The 24,792-nt window shown below is 44.2% G+C and overlaps 1 protein-coding gene across 3 annotated transcripts in view; it reads left to right on the top strand.

The window, feature by feature from the left end:
• The window catches only part of LOC146860850 (GTPase HRas), a 307,708-nt gene that overhangs the window by 103,270 nt on the left and 179,646 nt on the right, over positions 1–24,792 (top strand). Inside the window, exon 1 of one of the 3 annotated variants that reach the window (XM_085644812.1) lies at positions 19,743–21,243. The exons of the other annotated variants lie outside the window; for them this stretch is intronic. The gene's annotated coding sequence lies outside the window, so the exon portion shown is untranslated. Of the gene's footprint in view, positions 1–19,742; positions 21,244–24,792 lie in introns of those variants that run through there. 3 annotated transcript variants of the gene reach the window in all.

Consider the following 24,792-nt stretch of genomic DNA (forward strand, 5'->3'; position numbering starts at 1 on the left):
TAGTTTGTATGCCTAAGGATCTAGTTATAAACGCCTCAATGTCTCTTATTAAGGTGTACAGTTGGGGGCAGGAGGCGAAAACATGTACAATGTACGCTCCTACCAAGTTGCAGCGAGAACACTGAATCCCTGTACTGCCCCCCCATTTGAGAATTCTGGCAGGCGTAAAATATAAAGAGTATAAAGTCTTATAGTGTTGTGATTGCAGGGGGGCCGAGCAGAGAACTGTATAACCCAGATCCAATGAGTCCTGAAACCAGTGCTCTTCACCACTGAGGGTAACAGCCCACTTCTTACTAAATTTCTCAATGTCATCTGGTTTCCTCTTAATAAGACTTTTATAGAAACTGCTAATTGTACAGTCCCCCAGCAGCCTAATTTTGTCTAAGATTTTGTCCGCTGTAAACCCTGCTGGTCCCCCTTTTTTATTCTTCAAAAAGCTTCTTACTTGAAGATATTTAAAAAAGCCTTGCCTATCAATACCAAATTTATTTATTAGATCTGTGAACTGCAGCACGCCGTTGGAGTCGAAAATATCTCCAATCTGAGTTATTCCCTTGTTAACCCAGCCCGCCATTGTCCTATCAGCAAATATTGCAGGAGGGAAAGACCTGTTCATATATAGCTTAGTATATCAGTTAAATCTTCCCAACCCAGCATTCTTTAGGAAGGCTTTCCATACTTTAATTGCCGCGCTAAGAGTCTTGAACCTCGTTCTTTTGTAATACACATAGTCAATACAGTTCAAAAAACAGTTTTCCGCCTCATCCCCTAGTACAGTAGCATAGATTTTGGTGGAATCTAGAATAGATCTTGTGTCAGTTCCACCCCTCCTATCAACCCCTGGATATATTGTAGTGTTGTAGCCCAATAATATAATCTAAAATCCGGTGCACCCCACCCACCCCTTTCTCTAGGAAGAGAAATAAACCTATAGGCCCTCCGTGTCTTCCCTTGGGCCCAAATGAATCTGTTTAGTATTGCCTCCAGCGAATTAAACAACTTAGTTTCAAAAAATAAGGGGATAGTCCTAAAAAAATACAAGAATCTAGGTAGAATTAGCATTTTAATAACATTAGTGCAGCCAACCAGGGATAAATGCAAATTATTCAACCTCTCCAAGTCTACTTTTACCTTACTTAGAAGTGGGGTCATATTTCCCTCTACCAACTTCTCTAAGTCTGCTGTGATTATTACCCCAAGATATACTGCTGAATTAACCACCCTAGAGTCCTGACAGTTAGAGTACCTGTTCTCCACTATTTGGGTCTTCGATCTATTCAGTTTATATCCTGATAATTGACCAAACATTTGTGTCACTGCCTCCACCTCTGTTATAGCCAACGCAGGGTTAGATGTCAGAATGGCCACGTCGTCAGCGTACGCCAGGGTTTTAACCTCGACAGAATTAAACTTCAAAGGAGGGATATTGTGGTTAGCTTCTATCCTTCTTAGTAGGGGGTCTATATATAAAGCAAAAAGAAGGGGGGACAGAGGGCACCCCTGCCTAGTCCCCCTAGTGATCTTAACTGGGTGCGAGGATCCCCTATTGACTCTTACTTTTGCTGTCGGATCTTTATATAGAGTTTGGATAGCCACCATATATCCCGTTCCCATACCGAACCACTTCAAGACCAGCCATAAGTAGCCCCAGGAGACCCGATCGAACGCCTTCTCTGCGTCTAAAAAAAAGGCTGCCATCGGGTCTCCTAGGGTACCCGCTGCGTCAAACGCTGTAATAACCTGTCTGACATGTAGCGTAGTTCCCTTCCCTGGGACAAAGCCGTGCTGTACCGGGCTGACCAGGGTTTCAACGATACCGGCCAGTCTAGTTGCCAGCATTTTGGAGTACACTTTGACGTCTGAATTCATTAGTGTGATTGGCCTGTATGAGCCTGGAAGTGTCGGGGGCTTCCCTTTTTTTAAGATCACTATAATATCTGCTCCTCCCCATGACTCGGGGATAGCCTCTCCTTTCTGAGCTTGCACCATAATATCAAGCATGTCTTTTTCAAGTACCCTTTGAAAGGTTTTATAAAATTCCACCGGTATCTGATCCGGTCCGGCTGCCTTTCCCGAAGGTAACATAGAGAGGGCTGTCATAACTTCTTCCCCTTGAAATGTGGCCTCTAACATCTCTTTGTCTTCCACTGCTAACGAGGGGGAAGGAGTGTCTTCCAGGTATCTCTCTATATCCTTTGTCCAGTCTCCAGGATCAGAAGTATACAGATCTACATAGAATTGCCTGAAAACATCCCTCACTTCCTCTGATTCCGTAACCGTATTACCTTGACTGTTAGTAATCTCCTTTACATCTGCAAATGCTAACCTCTGCCTAGTTCGAACAGCTAAAATATGACCTACCCTCTCGCTCAATTCATATGCATTTTCTTTCCTAGTGAGAAAATTTTCCGCAGCCTTCCTGGAAATAGATTCTGAGACTTCAGCTCTAAGTACAGCAATTTTTAACAAATGCTGTTCTACTGAGCGGTGGTGCTGTATAGCAAGGGCTAGCATTTCTTCCTCCTTCAATAGATTATTTAAGGCTTCTTCAGCCCTGAGTCTCTCCTTTTTATTCCTTGCTAAGACGAAACTCAAAGTCTCGCCCCTAACCCCGGCCTTAAAAGAATCCCAAACCACCCCTGGAGGCGCTGATCCCCTGTTAATATCCCAGTAATCTCTAATCCAAGCTTCCATAAACCCCCGGTAAACTTCATCTTTTAATAATTTTCTTTCGAATGTCCATTGGGAAACACTATTTTGCTGATTCCCTATTGTAACTGTTAAGACCAGTGGGTTATGATCAGAAACAGCACGGGGATATCTATCTATCTGTGAACCCTGCATCAAAGACCTGGAAATTAAAAAATAATCCAACCTGACTAAGACCTTGTGAGGGGCTGAATAAAATGTACTGCCATCAATATGTGGGTGTAATGCAATCCACGGGTCATCCAGGGAGTTGTGTTGAGCCATATCTGAGAGAGCCCTATATGTCTTTTTTTTCCCCCCATTGTATTGTCCGCCTGGCTTCAAGAATGAGCTGTTATAATCATGAATATTGAAGTCGCCACAGCAGATAATTGGCTCTGGCCACAGTGCCAACTCAACATCTAAGTATTGGAAGACGTCAGGGTCATCCTCTGTTGAGCCGTAAATGCTAACTATCGTAAACCGTGCTCCCTTAATGGTTATCTCCATTATAACCCATCGCCCCCACTGGTCTTCCTGTTTCCTTCCCACAGTCCCAACTCCAGTTCTCCCTAATATTGCCACCCCTCTCGTTCTTATCCCTTGCTTGGATTGAGCCAAGAGTGAAAAACCAAGCTGGTTAAGTATGTACCCTCTTGAACCTTCTATGTGAGTCTCCTGGAGGCAGACCAGATCTAAACGGAGTGCTTTTAGTAAAGCAGCAACTCTAAGTCTTTTATTAGGATCATTAAGTCCGCATACATTCATTGTAGCGATTCTACAAGCCATATTTAAGAAGAGGTGTCTTGACTTTAAATACTTCCAGAGTTTGTAGCTCAAAAAAAATTATGATCATACGGTCGCAAACATGCCGCCAATTGAACATGAAGTTAGTATTACTGTACATTATATTGTGCTGGACTAGTTTAAATGTACCCGCTGCTTGACCATTACCACCCCCCCACACCCCCCCTAACCCACCTCCCGCTTCCCAAGCCACCCGTGCCACCCAAGCTCCCCACCCTACCCTCCCCCCCCCCCCCCTTGTACAGGCAAATAGGTCAGCAATGACCTATGTGTGGCTGCCTGTGAGCTGTAGTTGTCTCCTCCCTCAGTGCTAGAGATCCAAATAGCTACCTATACTAGTATTCCTTATTGGTCCCCCTTCCTCACCCTTACGGGTCAATCGTCTCTTGCCCAGCTAACCTCCCTTTTGATCTTTCAATTCTTCTAAGAATTGATTTGCCTTGATTTCTGAAAAAAACATTCTTACGTGGCCTTTTGTAATTACTTTCAGCCTAGCAGGGAAGAGTAGGTATGCTTCTGAACCCATCTTTTGAAAAGGAGAGATTAACTGTCTTAGCTTCCATCTCCTCTCTACCGTCACGTGGCAGAAGTCGGGTCTCGCAAAGAATGTAGAGCTATTGAAGGATTTTTTCGAGTCTGGTCTGGCCTTGTCAATTATCTCCTGTCTCAGTAGATAATTCCCTATGTACACTAGCATAGCCCTGGGCAGAGTCCCTTGTCCGGTGGGCCCTTTTTCCTTTGTACAAGAGGGAATCTGTGAGCCCGTTGGACCTCCAGCTCCCATTGCCAGTGAGCCTCTGGAAAAGCCCCTTTAAGCAAATTAACTACAAACCCTCTTGGGTCCTGCCCCTCCACCCCTTCAGCTAAACCCAAAAGTCTAACATTGTTGCGACGTTGACGGTTTTCAAAGTCTTCCAGCTTCCACTGCATATCCTCTACTGCTTTCTCATGAGTGGATTTGGAAGACCGCCAAACAGCCATGTCATCTTCTAGCTTCCCAGTCCTTTCTTCAACCTGTGCCACTCTGTCTGCGACCTCCTCGTACATCTTATTCATTTTTTTTAAGTGAAGATTGTATCTTTTTATTATCTTGTCTGGCCCTCCGGCTGACTGCCCTTGCCTCCCCTTGCATCTGTTTCAGGGTAGTGAGTATCAAATCCACTGGCGTTTTCTGTGATGGCCCTCCGTCCTCCCCCTGGACATCTTCCTGATACAAGCTTGAGGTAGCTGAGTAGTCCCATAGTAATTTCTTACTTGTATTCACCGGGGAGATCTGTAGTCCTAATTTAGATTTTTTTTTCCTCCGAGTACTTTGCTCGTCTGAGGAGGATTCGGTATCAGAGTCCCCGTGTGAGCTAGCGTCGCTAGAGACATTTGTCTCAGAGTCTTCGTTTACCGAGAAAAAACGATCTCCCTCCGGGGAGCCTGTCCCCCTTTTATCAATATTTTTAGGGCGGGCGTCTGCAGAACGACTTCTGGGTGATTTCTCCCCCCCCCCCCTCTTTGTAAGGAGATGTCAGTAAAGAATTAGTGATCCCCCGCTTCGACCTGCAGCAAGGCGTCCATCATCTCGGTATTTCCGCTGCTTCCTACGTTCTCTGAACCCCCTGTTGGTTCCTCAGCCTCCACTCCCCCCCCACGTTGTTTTGCAGCAGCCCCAGGCCTCGCCTGGCTCGTAGAGCCGCTTACCCCATGCCTCTCTGCTTCATCCGTGCTCGGCTGCGTGAGTGCTTTCACCGTCGGGCTGACAAGCGGAGTTGTGTGTTGCTTGGCAACCACGCTGTCAGCGTTGCTGGCATCCTCGCGGTGTTGGGAAGCATCCGCTTCCCCGCTTTGCTCTGTTTTCTCCGAGGATGTACTTGCTGTCGAGCCGAAGGCGAACAGCTCAGCCAGGGTAGACTGACGAAGAACTGGATCTTTTCCGGTAAGGCCTTCTGCACCAACATCTTTTGCCTCACCAAGAATCCGAATTCCGCTTAGTCGTGGCGCTCCATCTTCCGGAGTAGCGGGGTCTGGGTTGCTTTGCAATTCAAGCTTCCTCTCTGTCGGTTTTTTCCCCCGGGCTGATGTTGTGTTTGGATCTTTGTTGGGAGGTTTAAAAGCGCCTCCAGGGGGGGGTGCCTTGCTGCTCCCCTTTACCCCGCGATTAAAGTCCTTTACAGTGCTGCTAGCTTCCGCCTGCCGCTTCGGACGAACGGGCATCTTGAAAGATAGAGGTGCCGATAGCGATAGCGAAAGTCCAGCAGAATAGTAGCAGAGGGTTTTCGGGCCAGAACTTAAAAAGCGTTTAAGGCTAAACCGATACTCAGACAGTGACCATAACCATCTCTGAGCCTCCTTGACATACACGAACCAATTTTCCAGCTTCATGGGGGACCAGCGCTTCTCAATCTTGGATCATTATTCCTAATCCGAGTTCAACCTAGTGAGTGAGGGATTGACGGCGACTGCTCTCTACAGCCCATCCGCGGCCATCTTGCCTCTGCGCGATTTCCCATGTTTTACCCATTTGCCCTTTCAATGAACCTTTGATTTGATATTGTTCTTTTGCTACCTAAACTCATTATTTTCTGTGTGGGTTGTAGTCCTTCTTTATGCCTGGGTGGCGATCATTTGAACTGTTCAGATGTTGGGCTTTGTGAAATTTTTGCATGATTTTCACTTGTGTGAGCTCAAGTCCCACTCCTTCCCCAACTTGCAATCAGGGCTGCTGAGAATTTAGTTCCAAGGGTCTAGATAGGTATTGTAACCTATTTGTAGTTTATAGTACCCTACCTAGTATATTTCGTAATATTTGCTAGGGGTTATAAAGAGAGCAAGAGAAAGACCACTCCAGTCTCTGCCAATATTCAATCTCTTCTTGACTAAGATAACGGGTTACCCAGAGTCAGGGTTGAAGCAGTTACATTTGATCCAAATTGTGTCAGCCTCATTGTTGGCCGGCCTTAAAAAAGAGGACCATATTTCAGATGGTTCTCGCTCCAAGGGCTACAAGTAGGCAAGAGAGTAGAGTTTAGTGCCCAAGCCAATGCGCTCATAACCTTGTACTTGTAGATGCCAGCTTTCATGGCAGCTAAGTTCCTTTGACGCAATCCGCTAAGAACCCTAGACCATCTTACCTGACCTTGGTGTAGATTCAGGAGACGAACACCGCTAGAATAGGTGGTCCAACCAGTCTATCATAGCCAGGCTCTTGAACTCTCTTGTGTTTCTCTATGCAGTAAATCTTTGCTGCTTAATTTAAGAAAGTCTCTTTAAAATTATAGCATGCGTAAATGCTGTAATATTGCTTGTAGAATCTCATTTAGCATGCTTTATAAATAATATAACATTTATATTTCCCAGTCAACCCCCACCAAGAAGCATTGTCCAAAGGTCTCCATGTTAATTTGAACCGTAGTGCCTTACTTTGTAGGTTTTATAAAACTGGGTTAATATCTCTGCTGCAGAAGAAGCTAGGGCCGCTTGGTTTTGTTGATCATTCACTGTGACTGACTCCTATTTCTCCTATGTGCAAGTAAAGCGCTACTTTTTTCAAAAGAGAAGATTCTGATAAGGCATTGAGGTTTATTTATGTGGTCACTGTGTCCTTTTGTACTGGTATACTCAACCTCCAGCCACTATGACCTATCAACCTAGCTACCCAAGTAAAGTCAAGTGTACTATAGGAGTAACTTAGTTATTGAGTTGCAGTGCATTTGTACCTGATGCTATGGGAGAGCCCTGGGTCATCATTGGTAAATGGCCCTTTGTCCAACAAACTCTTCCCTAACAGCAATAGCAATTTCCCTGTAGTGTCCCATTATTACCTAACTTAAAGTTTCATAGGAATTCTTAAAATATGACCGCCAGCAGACCAGTGGATCTGTCCAACATTTGAATAGAGTGTGTTTTCCAATTCTCGAGGGCCCTTTTGGAATACAAATGCACCAATTCTGATAATAATGGTGTTAAAAACAGGCTTGCCTTATAAGGCCTAGGTGCCGAAGACCACCACCTGCTGTGAAAACAAGTCTTCTAGCAGAGTGAAGAAGGTGATTGGCTGCAAATAGACAGCACAGCAGCTCATCCTTAATTACGAGGGCGAAGATGTTGTTTCTAGGGGTTGCTTTGGGGAAGAGCTCCTGGCCATAGGAGACTGCAAATCCTGGATGCTTCTTACGGCTGCACACCAGAGATGCCAGGACACCAAAACCCATTTTAGTTACAGTGCTTTAAGCTCCTTTATCCTCCAAATCCAGTACTGCTGCCCCAGTTCATGGGTGCAGTTGAGTTCATCAGCAGATACTTGCTCGCGATATGGGCAAGTTGTTTTTGCGGTTGTGAATTCATGATGAGGACAGGGTTTGGGCAAATGACTAACCTGGTGCTAGCGATGGCACTGCTTGTACGGGATGGACCCCATGCTGGTACTACTACTATTCATAACGGCTCTTAAATATTCGCCTAATACATTAAGATCTTCTGTTGATGGTGTGCACTTCTAGCTCATTCCAGGACAGGACTTAACTACAGATTTAACAAGCATTTGCAATGCAATAGGTCTCACATTTACAAGAGGTTGAGCTATTGGCATTGTAAATGACAATGTCTTTTATTTATGTGTTGTTTTTAAAACCGATAAATAAAAGGCATTGTCATTTACAATGCAAAAAGCTTTAAACTCTCGCAAATGCAAGACCTATTAGATTGTACATGCGTTGCAGGCAGTACAAAGCTATTTGAGAAAATAGTGCACGGAGGCTGTAATTAAAGCCTACCAAGTAACAACACGTGTAACAAGTGCGCCGCCATGGGAGGTTACAAAATGAGACAAGGCGGTACTAAGGAGGGAGTACTAAGTCTATTGACCAATGAACAGCCACAGTTTACATTGGACAATGACAAAAGCCAATGAAAAATATGGGCGGAGAGTGGGTGGAGCTTCAAGTCCCTGCCTGAATTTAGAATGTCTTGCAGAGCAGCGCATGCTTTGCCCAGGCTCGACCTAAAAAGTACAAGTTACTAGATCCGTTTTTAATCTTTTGATTTTTCTAACCTTAGAGTCCCTAGTCAACTGTTCCGTATTTTTGCAGCTACTGTTGGAAAAGGTCTGCCTCTTTCAAGCATGCTGGCTTATTAGAGCGCAGTGAGGCAGTTAAGTAGGAAGTGGTGATCATATTATGCAGGCATGTAAATGCTCGAATCTGAAGTTTGAAGAGAGTACTATGCCTCACAGCGAGCTAGTGTAGGGCAAGTCAGTCTAGCTGCAGCAATGTGTACCACTTGCAGTCTGGCAATTGCCTTCATTGATAAAGCAGTGTATAATGCATTGCAGTAAGCCAGGTGTGAATTTACTGCTGCACTATTATTGATTAGCCCTCTGGGATTTGATGACGCTACGAGGGGGGTGTAACATAGCTTTTTGTTTTGGAAATAGCAGTTTTTGACCAGTGTTTGGATCCGAGGAACCCAGGTTATATCCAAGTCAAGTTCAGTCCCTAAATATATGGCTCTAGAAGCTGTTAGTAAGTGTCCGACCCTGCAATTCTAAGGGGGTTAAAATTCAAACAAAAGGGTCTTCTAGTTCGACTGGAGAAGACCGTTTCAATTTTTGTATTGTCTTCCTGAATTGTTGATTAGTGTATTGCATAGGTATTTAAAAGTGACTGGCTCTGGTGTTACTGCATTGTATACATATGTGTAATCGGCATACAACTGTACCCCCTTGAAAATGTACATAGTACCTCGAAAAGCGTGGGCGGATGTATAGTAAACAGTACCGTGAAATAGATCTTTAGAGTTGCCCTGGACACGTTGGTAGTGTTGCTGGTCTTCTAAATGATTGTGTTCACAATTTTCTTTCACCTTTGCTATATTTGGTTTAGGATTTAGAGACACCGAGACAGGCGTTTTTGTATTTTCAGCTCCCAGCAGTGCCTCTGGTGTGTTTGGTGGTCTATGGCCATCAAGTGACCCTAACAATGTTAAAATGCTCTAGACCGGAAACCTGACCTACAACAAGGGCTGGCAGATTCTGTGGCACTTAAGCTTGTTATGAGACCAGGGTTTCCCCAGAGTGTGCCTCAAAGCGATAGGCGTTCCAGGTGAGGAGTCTATCTTGAAAACCCGTTCCAGCTCTTTCAAGCAGGTTGTGTGCGGTGCTGTACCACAGTAATGCAAAGTGGTGTTATCCTTGCACCTGTATATGGATAAAGGGTGTGTAGAAGAGCCGTGGGATTTGGGGGATGATGCCAGGTCCTTAGTGGTCCTGGCTTGATGGAGTGCCTCATCTTTTGTCTCTTGTGAGACAGCTAGTCAAGTCCTTCGGGCAGAGTTTGTCGGGTATACATCTTGAAGTATGGGGACGTTGATCCAAGCTCTTCTCTTAGGTGATATGTTGCACTGGATCTGTAGTGCCTGATCTGATGAGGCATAATGCACACGTATGGAGATTCGGAGTTGGAGACAATAAGCAGAGAATGTTGTGGACTCTGTCTCCTGCCCTGCTCTCAGCTCGTCGCTTGACTTGACAATTACAACTTCAAGCGAACTCGTCTAAAGTGAGCGCTCATTGTGTTGGTTCAGTCAGGGCCTGCCCTCATCAGAAGCTCCCATTCACAAATCCTAATATAGGTGGAAGCATGGACCGTTTTTTTCCACTTAAGGTTTAGTTTGATTATACGAAAATAATGTTTAAAGAGTTAGTTTCATTAACTCTATATAATTATTTAAAAATGCGGCCCCTGTTATTTTGTACTGTCAGTCAACATGGCCTTTGAGAGTTAAGCTCTCAAGCGAAATAGAAGACCAAGAAGGAAGTACTGCTTTCCTTGGTGTGGACGAGTCGAGGCACATCCCTAGGTACACAATGAAGCGGTGGCTTGTAAGGATCAAAGGTCTCTTTGAATCCAGCAAAACATTTTGAGACATCAGTGGGGCTGGATTTCCAGCATCGCCTCCTTTCTCTGACATTGTCTTTGCCTCTCTGGGTTTCCTGCTCTTATTCTCTCTCTATCTCTTTCACACACATTCTCCCTCTCTCCTCTCTCTCTCTCTCTCTCTCTCTCTCTCTCTCTCTCTCTCTCTCTCTCTCTCTCTCTCTCTCTCTCTTATTGTGAACACTATCTAACAGGTCATGTGTAAAGTCCATACCTACAGGCGAATTTTTAAACATGCATTTATTAATAATCCTCCAGGTAAAGGGTGTTTGCATATATTATCAAAATTGTGGGAAAATCACGAACATGCAAAGAAAATAACATGGGAACTTCTGAGGTAACACCCCTGTTTTAATCCATTTGCCGGCTTTGTACAAGAAGGAGTCTCCTATGAACTTCCATTAGTGTTCTGCTCCTCATGTTCGTTTATTGTGCAATCACAAGTTTTAGGAGTCCAGGTGGAATGTCGAGAAAAGCCATGGTGTACACCACAATGTAGGTCCTCTACCTGGTCGGAAAAATGAGTAAAAGCTGGTTACATCGGCTGCCCCTCGAAACCTGGAATACTTGGGCAACACTTTATACAGCTGCAATATTCCCAAGCTCAGGCACATCGGTTCTGAGCCCCGATTGCTCAGTTAGGATTACACAACAGTCCTTCACTGATTGTGCAAGGGTATATATGTCCAAAGTGGTCCCCAGTAACGAGCTTCCTGGAATCCAGACCCACAACTAGTCTGTAGGTATGCTGTCTATCTTGTGGTCCATTCTTCTAAATCGTTAGTAAAATAATACTTTTTCAAGAATCGGAACCTAATCCGCCAACAAACAGAAGCTGTACAAGGAACCCAGAAACAATCTCTTTCTTAAGCATAGATACAGGGATACCAACAGGCTCCACAACGCCTAACTCCCTTGCTATTAATGTGCATTTTGTAATCTGGTTGAAGGTGAGGCCCAGAACAGAAACCAACTCCAATTTATCTAATCAAATTTGACAGCAGACCATTCATTTCATTACCTTCATGATGCTCAAAGTTTTTTTGTTGCTGTTTTTGTTTTTACAGAGACTTGCTATTAGATTTAGACCACAACATTATTAGTCTTTGTTCTAACACTCAGTGCTCTAATCTGCCACTTATTCAATAGTATTCATTTTCCAGGGCTGCTCTTTTTTTCAATTTACACCGTCAATTTTCCAGTGTCTTTTCAGTCTTTTACATTTACACAGAGTTTTTCTAACTTCTGAAGTTTGTTTGGAGCGATTAGGCAGGTCCCCCTTCAACTGCATGCATGTCGTCTTCTTTATCTGTCGCTCCACTTTATACTTGCATCTCCATTTGCCTTTTACTTTTTACTTATCATAGCAACCAAGTGCGAAACAAAGCATTCATAGGGGCAGATGTATGACTGTTTACTGCGGTCGCAAACGGAAATTCCCATTTGCGACTGCAAAAAAGACGGCCCCATGTACATACCATTTTTTGTGACTCAGTAACCGATTAGCAACTCTCAAAATATGGTTTGCGACTCGCTATTAGGAAGGGGCGTGCCAAGGGCATTCCTTCCTAATAGCGAGTGCAAATGACATGTAAGATTGTTTTGCGACCGCAATTGCGGTTGAAATACACTCGCAGTTTACCACCCTTTTCAAAAGGGAGTTAAGCCACTTGCAAACGGGAAGGGTTGCCCAGGGGACCCCTTCCCCTTTGTGAATTGGTTCGTAAATATTTTTAAGAGCAGGCAGAGGTCCCAGGAACCACTGCCTGCTCTTAAAAAATGAAAGTGAAATGTTTCATTTTTCTTTTTTTGTTAAATGCATCCCGTTTTCCTTTAAGAAAAAAGAGCTGCATTAAAAAAAAAAAAAAATTATAAAAAAAAAAACTGCTTTATTCAAAAAGCAGTCAGACATGCTGGTCTGCTGACCCCATCAGGCTACCATCCCTGTGAATGCGAGCCATTCCCAATGGGGTCGCAAATTGCGACAGCCTCATGAATATTAATGAGGCATGCAATTTGCGAGCCCATTGGAAATCGTAAACAGTGTCTGAGACACTGTTGTACATTCATTTTTGCGAGTCACAATTCTACGCAATTTGCGACTCGCAAAAATGAATGGTCGTACATCTGGCCCATAATCGGAGACCACTTCCCCTTGTGTCTGCGACATTAAGATACACTAGGGGGCAAATCAAAACTTGTAAATTATCAGTTTTTCACAGCAACCAATAAATATAGTTACAATATACTTTTACCACATCCGAAATTCCATTCCACGCTGGTACTTGATGCTACCTCCAATTCGAAGTATAACTATTGTGATCACTAGGTTTGTTCAGAATAATCATCAAAACTTGAATGCAGTTCGACTAGAGGTAATATATAATTATTTTTCAAATGAGAATACCCTTCAAAGGTATCTACAATGAGATAGAGTGTAAAGAACAAAACGGAGAAATCAAAACATAATGTTTGTAACCAATTTATACAAATCTGAAACTAAAAGACCTTAAGAGAGAGAGTCGGCGGCCCTGTCAGTCATCCGGTTGACGCAGCAATGATTCACCTTGCTTGCTGATGCTTCGGGCAACAGAGAGTAAATCGTTGTAGTAAATGAGCATCTACTTCTTTGTATACCTGCAGTCACACTGACGCCGCACCATAGGGACAAAGAACACAGTTTAAGTGACTGTGCAAATCAGAGATAAGTCCAACAGCATTGTTGCCCTTCATGTCAAAGACGGTCAAAGAAAATTCCAAGCACGTAAAGAGCAACCCTAAGGGCTTTTGTGGTCATGTTTTGAAGAGTTACACTTTGTTGAGGGTCGTCAGTATTTCAGATGGGTCAGTATCCCCACAGGCCTTCTCACCCTTAATTTAGACTGGACCACATGCTTGTGAATTGGGTGTTCCACAAGAAAGATATTAAAGACACCATAGCACACAACATGGTTATTGTTCTGGGCGACTAGGCCCATCCCCTTCATCCACTTACCTAGGACTGAACCGACTGCTTCGAGGCTCCCCCCTTGCTCTCACTGCGCTTGCTCCTCCTTCTCACCCAGCCACCCCTTTCCTTCCTCTTTCTCTCGTACTCTCTCTCTTGCTCACTTACTCTCTCTCCCATCTTCACTCTTGTGCCTTTTTCTGCACTTTTAACTACTTTCGTACCCTTCTCTTCTAGTGCCTTTCTCGCCTTTTGTGCCTTTTTCCATTTCTGGCAGCTTTTTCTTGATGCCTTTTTTCTAGTTTTCTCTTTTGTGCCCCTTTATATTTTGTGCAGGTTTCTCTGTGCCTCTGTTCTGTTTTTGTGCAACTTTCTCTTTGTGCCTCTTTTTTATGTTTGTGCAGTTTTCTCTTTATGCTATTTTTGCCTTCCCGATTCCCCCCCCAATCAGCTCCCCTATTTTAGACTCCCACACATTTACCTTCCACCCCGCTTTTTACTGCTCCTGATGAGTCACCTTCCTGTATCTTCTACTCTCCTAGAAGTTCCGCTCACGACCCCAAAGCTCCCTCCCACTTCCTGTACCTACTTAATGGCAGCCCAGGCTATAAACCGTGGTCAGATCAGCTCCCCCACCATCCTCCCAGCAGTACTCTACACCCTTCCTTCTATTGACCCGCGACGCCGCTCACCAAGCTGCTGCCCAACAGCACAGCACAGCACAGTAGGATCCTTCACCTGCTTCCACTGCCAATTGTCATGCAGCCTCCTGCACACACCCCTCTCGCACCAGCCAACAACACCACCTACAGGCCCACCTAACACCCCACGCCATCACAAACTCGCACCATAAAGCTCACTCGCATGCATGCTGCTCAACACGCGGCCACTCAGCAAACATATGACCGAAGTCTGTGGCCTACTAAGCAGCAACACACCAAACCACCTCTTCATCATGGAAACCTGTCTCAACTCCTGACATTGTCATGACAATACCTACAGGCTACAAGATCGCATGATGGGATTGCAACCACAAGCCTGGTGGAGGACTCTCATTCCTCTTCAAAGAATTCATGAAGTGCTTGACCTCTAGAAAGCGCTGTCCCATTCCTGGAACACCTACACTTCATACGACAAATCTCTGATAACTTCACCCTGCAGGGGACTCCCGCCTACTGACCACATGGGAAGCAAACCACCTTTACAAATCTCATCACCGCCCTCGTCGCCCCACTCACAATCCACTCCAGAGCCGCCTTACTGCTTACCGACCTCACCTTCCACCTGGAAGACAGGGCTGACCACTTATACACAGCACTCCTCGAAATCCTGGGCAGCATTGACCTCACCCAGCTCGTCTCCCCACAGAGGTCATACACTGGACCTCATCTTCACCACTAGCGACAGCATCAAATACAAAGCCACCACGCCGCATATACAGACTGTCCACTCCATCATAGACTTTAAGAACGACACACCAAAGTCAGTGCACCCACCAGCAACAGTCTTCCCAGCAACAGCTGGGGCAAAATCTCCCAAAACAGACTGACTCAGCACCCTCACCACAGATCAATGCAACCCCGCAAACAACCTCGACAAGGAGATCACAAACTTCAACAAGTGGATCAGGAATTGTGCCAATTCGCTCGCATCAAACCCAACAAACAAAAATAGATAAAACCAGCAAGCCAGTTGGTACACAGAGAACCTCTGACAATCAAAACGCTACAAACATTTAGAAAGGAAATGGAGAACCAGCCACAAAACTGTCGACCAATCCTCCCATAAGGCTGCTCTCCGACGCTACCACCAGCAAATATGAGACACCAAGTAATATGCACTAGCTGAATGCATTGAAGGAAGCTCCAACAGCAGCAAGGAGCTCTTTTCAATCACAAAGGACTCCACCACTCCTGCAACATCGGCCCTCACAAGAACTCTGCTGTGGAAGAAATCTGATAGGTCTTTGCAAAGTCTCCAATATTTGCAGAAACTTCCCAGACCCTGTTTACATCATTGCCAAGCTACCAACCACCACCTAAGACAAACAACTGACTGAATGGACACTCCTCTCCAGAGGCAACACAGCGTCAATCATGGGGACCATCCATTCAGGAACCCTCATGGACCCATGCCCCCACCACATCTACAACTTGGGACCCCCCTCAGTCAGCATCGTCCTCTCCCACATCAACACCTTCATCGCATCTGCCACATTCATGACTGGAAACATGCAGAAGTCAACACAATCCTCAAAAAGCTATCAGCTGATCCAAACCAACTATGCAACTTTGGTCTAATATTCCTGCACTCGTACCTAGTCAAAGTGATGGTGAAAGCCATCAACAAACCACTGTATGCCACCTCGAGGCACCACCTACAGGCTAAGTCTGGCTTCTGAAAGAACCATAGCACTGAAACAGCACTCATTGTAGCCATTATTTGGACCATCCCAGATCATGGAGAAACGGCAGCCCTCATTCTACTCGACCTATCCACAACTGTCTCCCACTACACTCTTATAAGGAGACTCCACGACATAGGCCTCTGAGGAAACACATTTCACTCCGCTGGATCTGCTCTTTCATCAAGGGAAGAACCCAAAGAATATGCCACAGTTTAACCCAGAAACCAAGAAACTGATCTGCGGAGTCTCCACGGATCTTGCTGCAGCCCCACCCTGTTCAACACCTAAATGACCCTGCTAGCCAACATCACCCAATATCGAGGCATCTGTCATCTCAAATGCAGCTGACGCCCAACTCATCCTCTACCTGACGGACAAGACTAACACCTCCAGAACCAACTTCACCATCTGCATAACCATAGTTGAAGACTGGATGAGAACACACTACCTGAAGCTCAATTCCGATAAGACGGAAGTTCGAATCTTTGGTAGCAAGACCTCCCATGGGGACAGTACCTGGCCGCAGTTAGAGCTAGGAGCTACACCCACTGACAACGCTATAACCCCGGGACTCATCCGAGATAACAAACTCTTCATGAAAACACATGTCAATGCAATGCCACATCCTACGCAAGCTACATAAAATCTAGTGTCTGCCATAGAACACCAGACGGACGGTGACCCAAGCAGTCATCACAAGCAGGCATGACTATGGCAACACTATGCCGTAATCTCCAAGCAACTCCTGCAAGCAACTCCTGCAAAGACTCCAGACCATACAGAACACCACTGCAAAACTCATACTAGATCTCCCATGCGGCACCCACATTGCACCGCACTTCAGGGAACTCCACGGGCTCCCATTCACAAACGCAGCCAATTCAAACAACTCACTCTCACTTGCAAATCCCAACACAACATCGGACAGACATACCTCAACAGCCTCATACACTTTAACCATGCCTCTCAACTTTAACACTTACAATGCAAATCTTCTTACTCCTTCTTGTAACACTCCTATATGAGGATTCAGTTTAACTTTCCAAAGGCCTCTTGTCAGCAGTGGGGCCGACCTTCCAGCTTTCATATTTTAGTCTAAGATATTGCTTCATTTTCGGGTATTCTTGCTTTCCAGGACATCCGAGAGCAGCAAGCGTAACTCTCAGCTAATGCTTCTCCTAACAAAAAGCCAGGCCTATTTGCTTTGTTAGTACCCGTTTAATACTTGTATAGATGCTCAGGAAGATAGACCAACAAAATACAGAGGAACAAGCAAAAACAGCATGAACTATTCATGCCCTTCCCTTCTTGCCTCCCTGGAACCCGGTCTGGTAAACAGTCCCTCTTGTTTTAGGAAAAAAAGTTACCACTGTTTGTTTGTTATGACTTGTATGCATTTGGGGAAATATCATTTGCACATGCTATTGGACCAGTTTTTGACCCCCTATTTGACAGCTTGGGTCTGGTTACAATTGCTATAGTATGAGATGTGTTACACTCATGGCCGATTTACAGTTTTAATACTGGGCCAGTAGTGAACAGGAGGTATCCACAGAAGGACTGGTCTGTGTGGGAAAACTCCCAAGTCCTGGGTAGGTCTGTACCTCTGAAATGCTGGGAACTCCTAGAGGGCCCACGCCTGCCATGTCACGAACTACACCTTTCTGAGGCACAGATCTGTTTTTTATAAATTCCTCTCCACACCTTTCTCATGCAGGCCACGTTTGTCTCTTGTGGTTCAGGCATTTTCCTTGAGAAAGAAACTACTTGGGTTAAGAGGTGCCCTCATTGGGCTGTGCAGAAAGGGGCCAGGAATCCTTATGTTTTTTTTGGGGGGGGGGGGTTGCTTATATTCCTAGTTTTTGGACACTAGTCAGAAGGCATCAGAAGCTGTTGCCTTGAAATATTGGCTTGGAGAAGGTTTCAAGAGGCCCATTGCTGAATCCAATAGCTTTTTCTATTTGCTAATCAGGATAAAAACATGATCTCAGCCGTGACTACAGCTTTGAGGTTAAAAAGTCCCCCATCCCCTCCTCTGTGGTACCATTAGGATGGTTCGTTCTGCTGTAAGCCGCACTCTCGATCACCAATCAATAAACCGCTCAGAGCTCTTGTCCTAATGGAGGCTTTCATTTATTTTTAGCTAAATGCTATTTCCCACTCCATCTTAACAGAATGTGCGCTGATCCATCCATCGATGACACTCCCTGCGACTGCGTGGCAGCCATGGTGACTTTTTGTCCTGGACCACCATGTCGCCATATAGTTACGCAGTTACTTGTCAAACCGGGCTTCTGCTTCAGAGAATGTCATTGCACATTGCACAGCAGAGTCCAGTGTCCTGGATTAAAGCTGGAACTGCCACTGCTGATGTACGTGAGACTTCACCTGACGTCACCTGTACTTGGGGAAGAGGGGAGCAGCTCAGACCACTGACACCAGGTTTGTGTGAAAAAAAACCTTTATTGAAACAGGTGCACATCACAATTAACCTAGGCCTCGCCTTTCAAAACTACAACCTCACTGTACAAAGTTCCAAACTTATTTTAGTCTGTCCTCCACCCCTAAGGTACCCTTTCCCTTCATAACAACTTAATACATCAATATTTATATCTGATCAATGGCTGTTCGAATGTAACTGATACCTCTAAATTCCCTTACCTGTTTCCAATATCTATTAACCTGTTAGCCCACTAAATTTCGTATCTAATCTTAAACTTCCTGTCTCAACTAGGCGTGTACTTGCCTACCCGTTCCCCTTTCAGCCTGAACTGCCATTGAAAACAAGGAGAAGCTTGGATAAACTACGGCAACTTCTCTGCCAACCGCCAGTGCACCTGCCTCAAGCGACAACTTGTCTTAACAGCATAAACCCCTTTGCACACTTATAGCAATAAACATGCCCAAAAATAAAAAGAGAAACTTTCATGCCAAGATAAAAAAAAAACCCTGGTAAAGGGATGGGTGGGTGGGGAAAATAGTTACCACTTGCATCCACCGTGTCACCTGACAAAATGGTGGCCGGCATACAAAAATGCCAGGATTTACATCCTTGGGCTGCAAAAGTAGTCCAAACCCCTGAACGGTCGTGCGACTGCTCCACTTCCCCAAATTACCCAGCGGGAGACCTCCACCTGGTCAGCTGCTCCTCAAGTCCTCCTTGGATGAAAACATGAACAGCTGGGATTCGGGCAAGGGAGCAAATGCTGACACTATTGTTATCAGTTTAGGTCTGGTTTGATAGCGCTGCTATCGCTAGACTTAATGTGAGCAACCTAAAATCAGACCTTTCAGGTGTACTACATAGAAGGACTTTCACTCCACCCACAAGTTAGTTGGCAGGAGTACATGTTTTGATTGAGCAGAAGTTGTATTCTTCCACAGGGAAAAAGTGCTTCTCCGCCACACAGCTGTGATTTTGTTTATTTATCCTGTGCCCTTAGCCACCAGCAGTATGGCTGCCTAAACTTGAACTTTTGAGGCCGCACGCATGATCATGCTGGTAAAGTGTCTTGGATAACTAGATAATTTACTGTGTTTGTTTTTCTCTGGCAGCAGCACAAATCGGATGAGGGCAGGCATGAGGAATGTATTGCCATCCCAGCACACCTGCCTCCCCTTCCATTATTAACTTTAGAATTAAGAGTGCAGTTTTGTGTTTGAAAGCTGTGTGGGATGCCCCTGGCTGCACTAATATATATGGTTATTTAGGTCTAGGTTGCCAGTGCCATTGTTGTGTATTTTTTTTTTTTACCTTATCTGATTGCCAAAAAACTGCTTTTAGAATACTGCTGAGAGAGGGACATAGGCATCACCCACATGTTGGTTCCCATGAGTACAGTATTTGACTGAGCCAAACTTGACTAATTTCTCTAAAAACACTGATGATTGTATTGCACTTTTTGGCTTGCGCAACTCCCAGCAGGACTGGCGATCTGTTTAATATATAATGCTATGATAAAAGGCACTAGGTATGATGTAATTGTGAAAAGCATACGTTATAGTCAATAGATGTTTAAGTGTGGATTGTCATTACTCTGTATTAAAACTCTGTATTAAAGCCTACAGGTAAGTATTATGTTATATGGATTCACAGATTACTGTAGTCACAGATTACTGCAGTAGCAAGCATTTGGGTGTTAGTTACCCTGTGTGGCAAACAATGAATATAAAAGGCTTGCACCGAGAGAATAATTGTTAGGCCCTCTTAGGAGAGACAGTACTTTGCTTCTCCAACATACATCTTTATACCTTTCTAATTTTATGACTGCGCTGCTGCCGTGTGGAAAAGCTTATGCACAATACTGTAGGCCTGAGTTGTTTACGGTGACAAGCTATGGGTCTGATTGGTACACTGAGGAATGTTATGTCAGATTCCATTGGTCTGGTTTGCTTAATATGAAATGTCATGACAAAGGCAGTTGGTCTACCTTGTTTTGAAAAGCATTTGTTAAAGCCAGTAAGCGTTTAACAGTTGGTTTGCACTGTGATGTTCTTTAGACTCTATTAAGAAGGGTTTTTTATTATTTTGCCAGCTGTGTTTGTTTTTAATCATATGCTGATGACTTGCAGCTCATCATTACTCTGCCAAAAATGCTACCCATTTGGCCGCTTCTTTATGCCTCTGCATTGCTGAGGTGGCTAAATGGATGGACTTGAACTACCTTAAGCTTAACACAGGAAAAACTGAGGTTCTGACTTTGGGCACCCGGTCAAACATCTGGTCAACTGCTTGGTGGCCCAAAGAGCTGGGTCCGGTACCAGACTCCAAACCCATGGTCCACAATCTCTGCATTTGGGAGGAGGAAAAATTATCTTTTGACAACCAAATCTCGTCAGAGGCGGGTAAAGGCTTCAGACTCCTTAAAATGCTGAAGAAAATATTGTGCTTCTTACTTAATGCATTCAGGAAGACAGTGGTTCAGGCCTTGATAGTGTCAATGCTGGGCTACTGTAATGTTTTATATCTTGGAGAGACAAAGGGAAGGATCAGTAGACTACAAAGAGTGCTAAAGGCGGCGGCAGGCTCATTCTGATTCTACCAGAATGTCCGTCTATGAAGGCTGCGCTCCAACAGTTTAGTTGGCTCCCATTAAGACAGTGATTCGCTTTTAAAGGCCTTCTGTTTTTGCTATAAAGCCCTGAATTACAAATGTCCACATTATTTGCAACTGTTTGTCAGACCTTAAGTACCTTCTAGGAGCCTTGGGTCAGCAGGGGAGATATTGGCAATTTTTCCCAGTTTGAGGAAAATAAATATGGGCGGGAAGTCATTTGGCTACCTATCGCCCAAATTGTTGAATACTCTGAACTTAGCAGTTCGTCAGGCTCAGTGGGAAGAACTGTTCCGAAAAAAACATAACCTATTTGTTTTCTTTACCTCAGGATGGATGGGGGTGAGGGTGGAGGTGTTGATAACTGCATGGAGGCGGGCTGACACAGTTACCTAGTGTGGGGACACTTCAAATGAGGTTGGTATGCGATCTACAAATTACAAAATTATTAATTCCATAACTGTATGCATGTCAGTTTATGTGCACTTGAATAAGCTGGTGTTGGGCAAGGTGTAAAGACAATGGCAAAGGGAATAAGCTTCATCAATTCATTGGGAAAACTTGTGCCAGATTTCATAGGTTTGATCTGTTTATTATGAAACGTTATGACGGAGCCAGTCGGCCTGACCTAACTATTGTGTGAAGCATGTGTTAAGGCTTTTAAGGGTGGATTACTATTGTACTGTTCTGAAGCCTGTAGGCAGGTATTTTGTTATATGGAATCTTGCAGATTACCATAGGAGGCGAGAGTTTTTGTGCTGGTGACCCACCTGAACAAACCATGGGGACAAATGATTTGGACTATGCTAATGTGGCTCCATCACTAGGCATTTTATACTGTTTTGACAACTGTGTTTTGCACATATTTGTAATTTTACTATCGTACACCTGATGGTTGCCTTCTGGGAATGCTTTTTACCAACACAGTAGATCTGAGTTGGTTATGGTGAAAAGCCAATGATAAAGGTAATGGGCCTGATTTGTTTCTAAGGAAAAGTTGTGATAAAGGTGACTGTTTGTGAAAAGGTTATGTTAAAGTCAAGAGGCATTTATTGATAGATTGTTATTTTTCTATATCTAAACCTACAGATAGGAATTTTGTTTAATGAAATATCAGATTACGTATGTGGGAAGGATTTTGGTGTTGGTTACTGCGTCTGACAAATCCTAGAGATAGAAGATTTGCACTGTACTAATTCTTGCTAGAACATCTTGTTAGTTTTTGTGCCAGGATTTTGTAGTAAAAAATCATTAAAAAACACATAAACAAGCATAATTAGATCAGCTATGTCCCATCACTGTTTCCCCCTGCCAATTACATTCTGCTACCATCCTGGATGGAATACTGCATAGGGTAAATGTAAATGTGTTTGTACTTGTATAGCGCACAGCTACCTCATTTCGGGGTTTCCCAGCGCTGTACTCATACCGCTAGGGAACCCTTCCTGGCTTTTCCCTGTGAAATGTCCACTCCTGGGCATCCCCAGAGTGAAGCCAGGCATCCCAGCGCTGTTGGGGCCGTTGTGGAGATTATGCAAGCTATTGCCCAGAGTTGCAGCGTGGGACCCATGATTAGAATAGGCACCGAGGCGAGAAATCAGGTCCGAGGAATTATGAGCCCAAGACCTGCCAAGACCAGCCGAGGCGGGAATTGAACCCTGGTCCCGGGCCAGACCTCTGCATCAGGGTCTACCGCTCTAACCATTGAGCCACACTTCTCCAATGGTTCAGTCCACACCATTCATTGGCTCTCTTGCCCAATGAATGATGACATTTTCTGATGTGTACATCCAACTGAAAATGAGTGCATTTCAGTGTTGGGGCCAGACAGTTCTTTAGTTTTCTATTTTCTCCTTTTCTATTTTCCTTTTTATTTGTTTGCTTCTCTTTATATTTTGATTCCTAGGAGGATATTACTGCTCTCCAGTCACTTCTAAAGTTTTGCATGCTTGCTGCTTATTTCATCTGCAGTGCGCCACATGGTCACTTTCTTTAAACTAGGAGACCATTATGCAATCTAGTCAGGGCCACTGGACTTATGTGGCAGGACAGGGCCAAGTAAAGTGGCAGAATTGAGTGAATTATACGGCAAGAAAAGGCAAATCATGCAGTGTAATTTGGCACATTTTGCGATAGTATTATTTTGTCATTTTTACACTTGTTAACACTGTCGGAGTATTGGTTTCATGTCATTAGTACCAGTTTAACAACCAAATGGGGCAATTAACAGAGATGACCAGTTAACATTTCCAAAGGGCCTTCCACTGTGCGGATCAAGTGTCGCTGCCTTTTTAGTCATTTTTGAACTGTTTAACTTGGAACAAATTTTTTTTTGTTAAAATCTGCAAATTCTGTTGCAGATGAAGGATTATGTGGCAAATCTAGAATCATTCTAAAAATGCTGTAGCCACATTGTTGCATATTTCCAGTGGTCCTCTCTGTAGTGTATTGTTTTACCTTTAAAAAAAGGGCAAAATATTGGTTCGAAATATGGTGACCATGCTGGAACTTTAAACCACCGATAGACTATGTACAATAACTCTGCAAGACTGATGCCTGTTGCTATGTTCAGTTTCGTTATTGCAAGCATATTCCTGCCATGTTGAGATGGCAGCATGTTTTCTTTTTTCCACTTGTATTCTTTTAATTTATTTTGCATATGTTGAGTTTGTGTGGTTTTTATGCAGTTTTCAAAGGGTGAATGTAGGAATGAGTCGGATGGATGAATTGATGTATGAGTGCAATGATTAGTGATAGTGCATGTTATGAATTAATGAATGCCTAAATCCATTCGTGACACAAAATGCACATTCACTAATAGGTTGTACCTATTGGCTTTGCCAATGCTTTTTTCATTGTATGGCTTTTTTTTTTTTTTTTGTTTATTATTGAATATATCACATATTATGGGAACAGTGTATTATGGTGGCAAGGTATGTTTGGAGGGAGGGAAGATACTCTTTTGATCGGGGCCAGACAGTGAGCCCAAACCGGCCCTGGCAATTGAGTCGGGCCGGCCGCAGGGGGAGGGGGGCTGCAGCTGCTTTTGTTACTTGGGTCTGATATTGGGGGTCAAAAACTGGCCCCCAGCCCTGGCAGCTCACCAGGTAAACGTCTGGTGCCCGCTACTGCCAGTTCCTCTGCTATAAGGCAGCGACCCTAATGGATATTCCACCAGATTTTGTCTGTCTGCACATAGCATTGGCATGGCTGGTGCATGCCTGGGTGTCCATGCTTGTCAAGTGCTGTTTTGCTGGCTTTGTATGCAGTAAGACTGCTTGTGAAGCTTTGAACATGGGTTTTGAATCTGGAACCGGTGCAATATGATGGTCATAAGGGCATAGCTTTTATCGCCTTTTTTAGGTTGAGCATTCAAGACCTCTTGTATGTACTTTAGTATATACTTATATGTGTATGTACTTTGTGGGCTCTGGAGATCAGCCCTAGGACTTGCCTGCTTCCGCATAGGGATTTTTTTCTGTTCAATTCCCACTATTTAACTTTCTTGATAGAAATCGACCAGCAGAGGTCAGTAAAATACCCGAATTGCTTTCTGCAGAGGGATTTTCTTTTTTCTATTTTTCTGGCAACTACCTCTATTTAGTTTTCTTGATAGAAATCGAGCAGCAGGGGTCAGTAAAATACTAGAATCACTTTAGCATTCTCTAGATTCCAGTCCATAGAAATTGTCTTCCACGAGCACCCGTAGACAATAATATTCTTTTCAAATCTTGTATTTTCAGTGATATGACCACCGAAGGCCCTGATTTTATATTAAAAACAGAGCTTTGGACTATACAATTTCCCGCTGAAAGGCAGTATTTCTCTCCAGGTGTTCCCATACCTGGTGTCATGCAGTTTGATGCTTACTTTCCCTCCATTTTAAAGAAAAGTAGATGTTTCAACACCCAGCTAATGTGCTGCATTGCTAAATACATATAAGGTCCCAAAGGCGAGACCGATTGC

Source organism: Triturus cristatus, chromosome 3_1, assembly GCF_964204655.1.
Source record: "Triturus cristatus chromosome 3_1, aTriCri1.1, whole genome shotgun sequence".
In the NCBI taxonomy this organism is placed as follows: domain Eukaryota; kingdom Metazoa; phylum Chordata; class Amphibia; order Caudata; family Salamandridae; genus Triturus; species Triturus cristatus.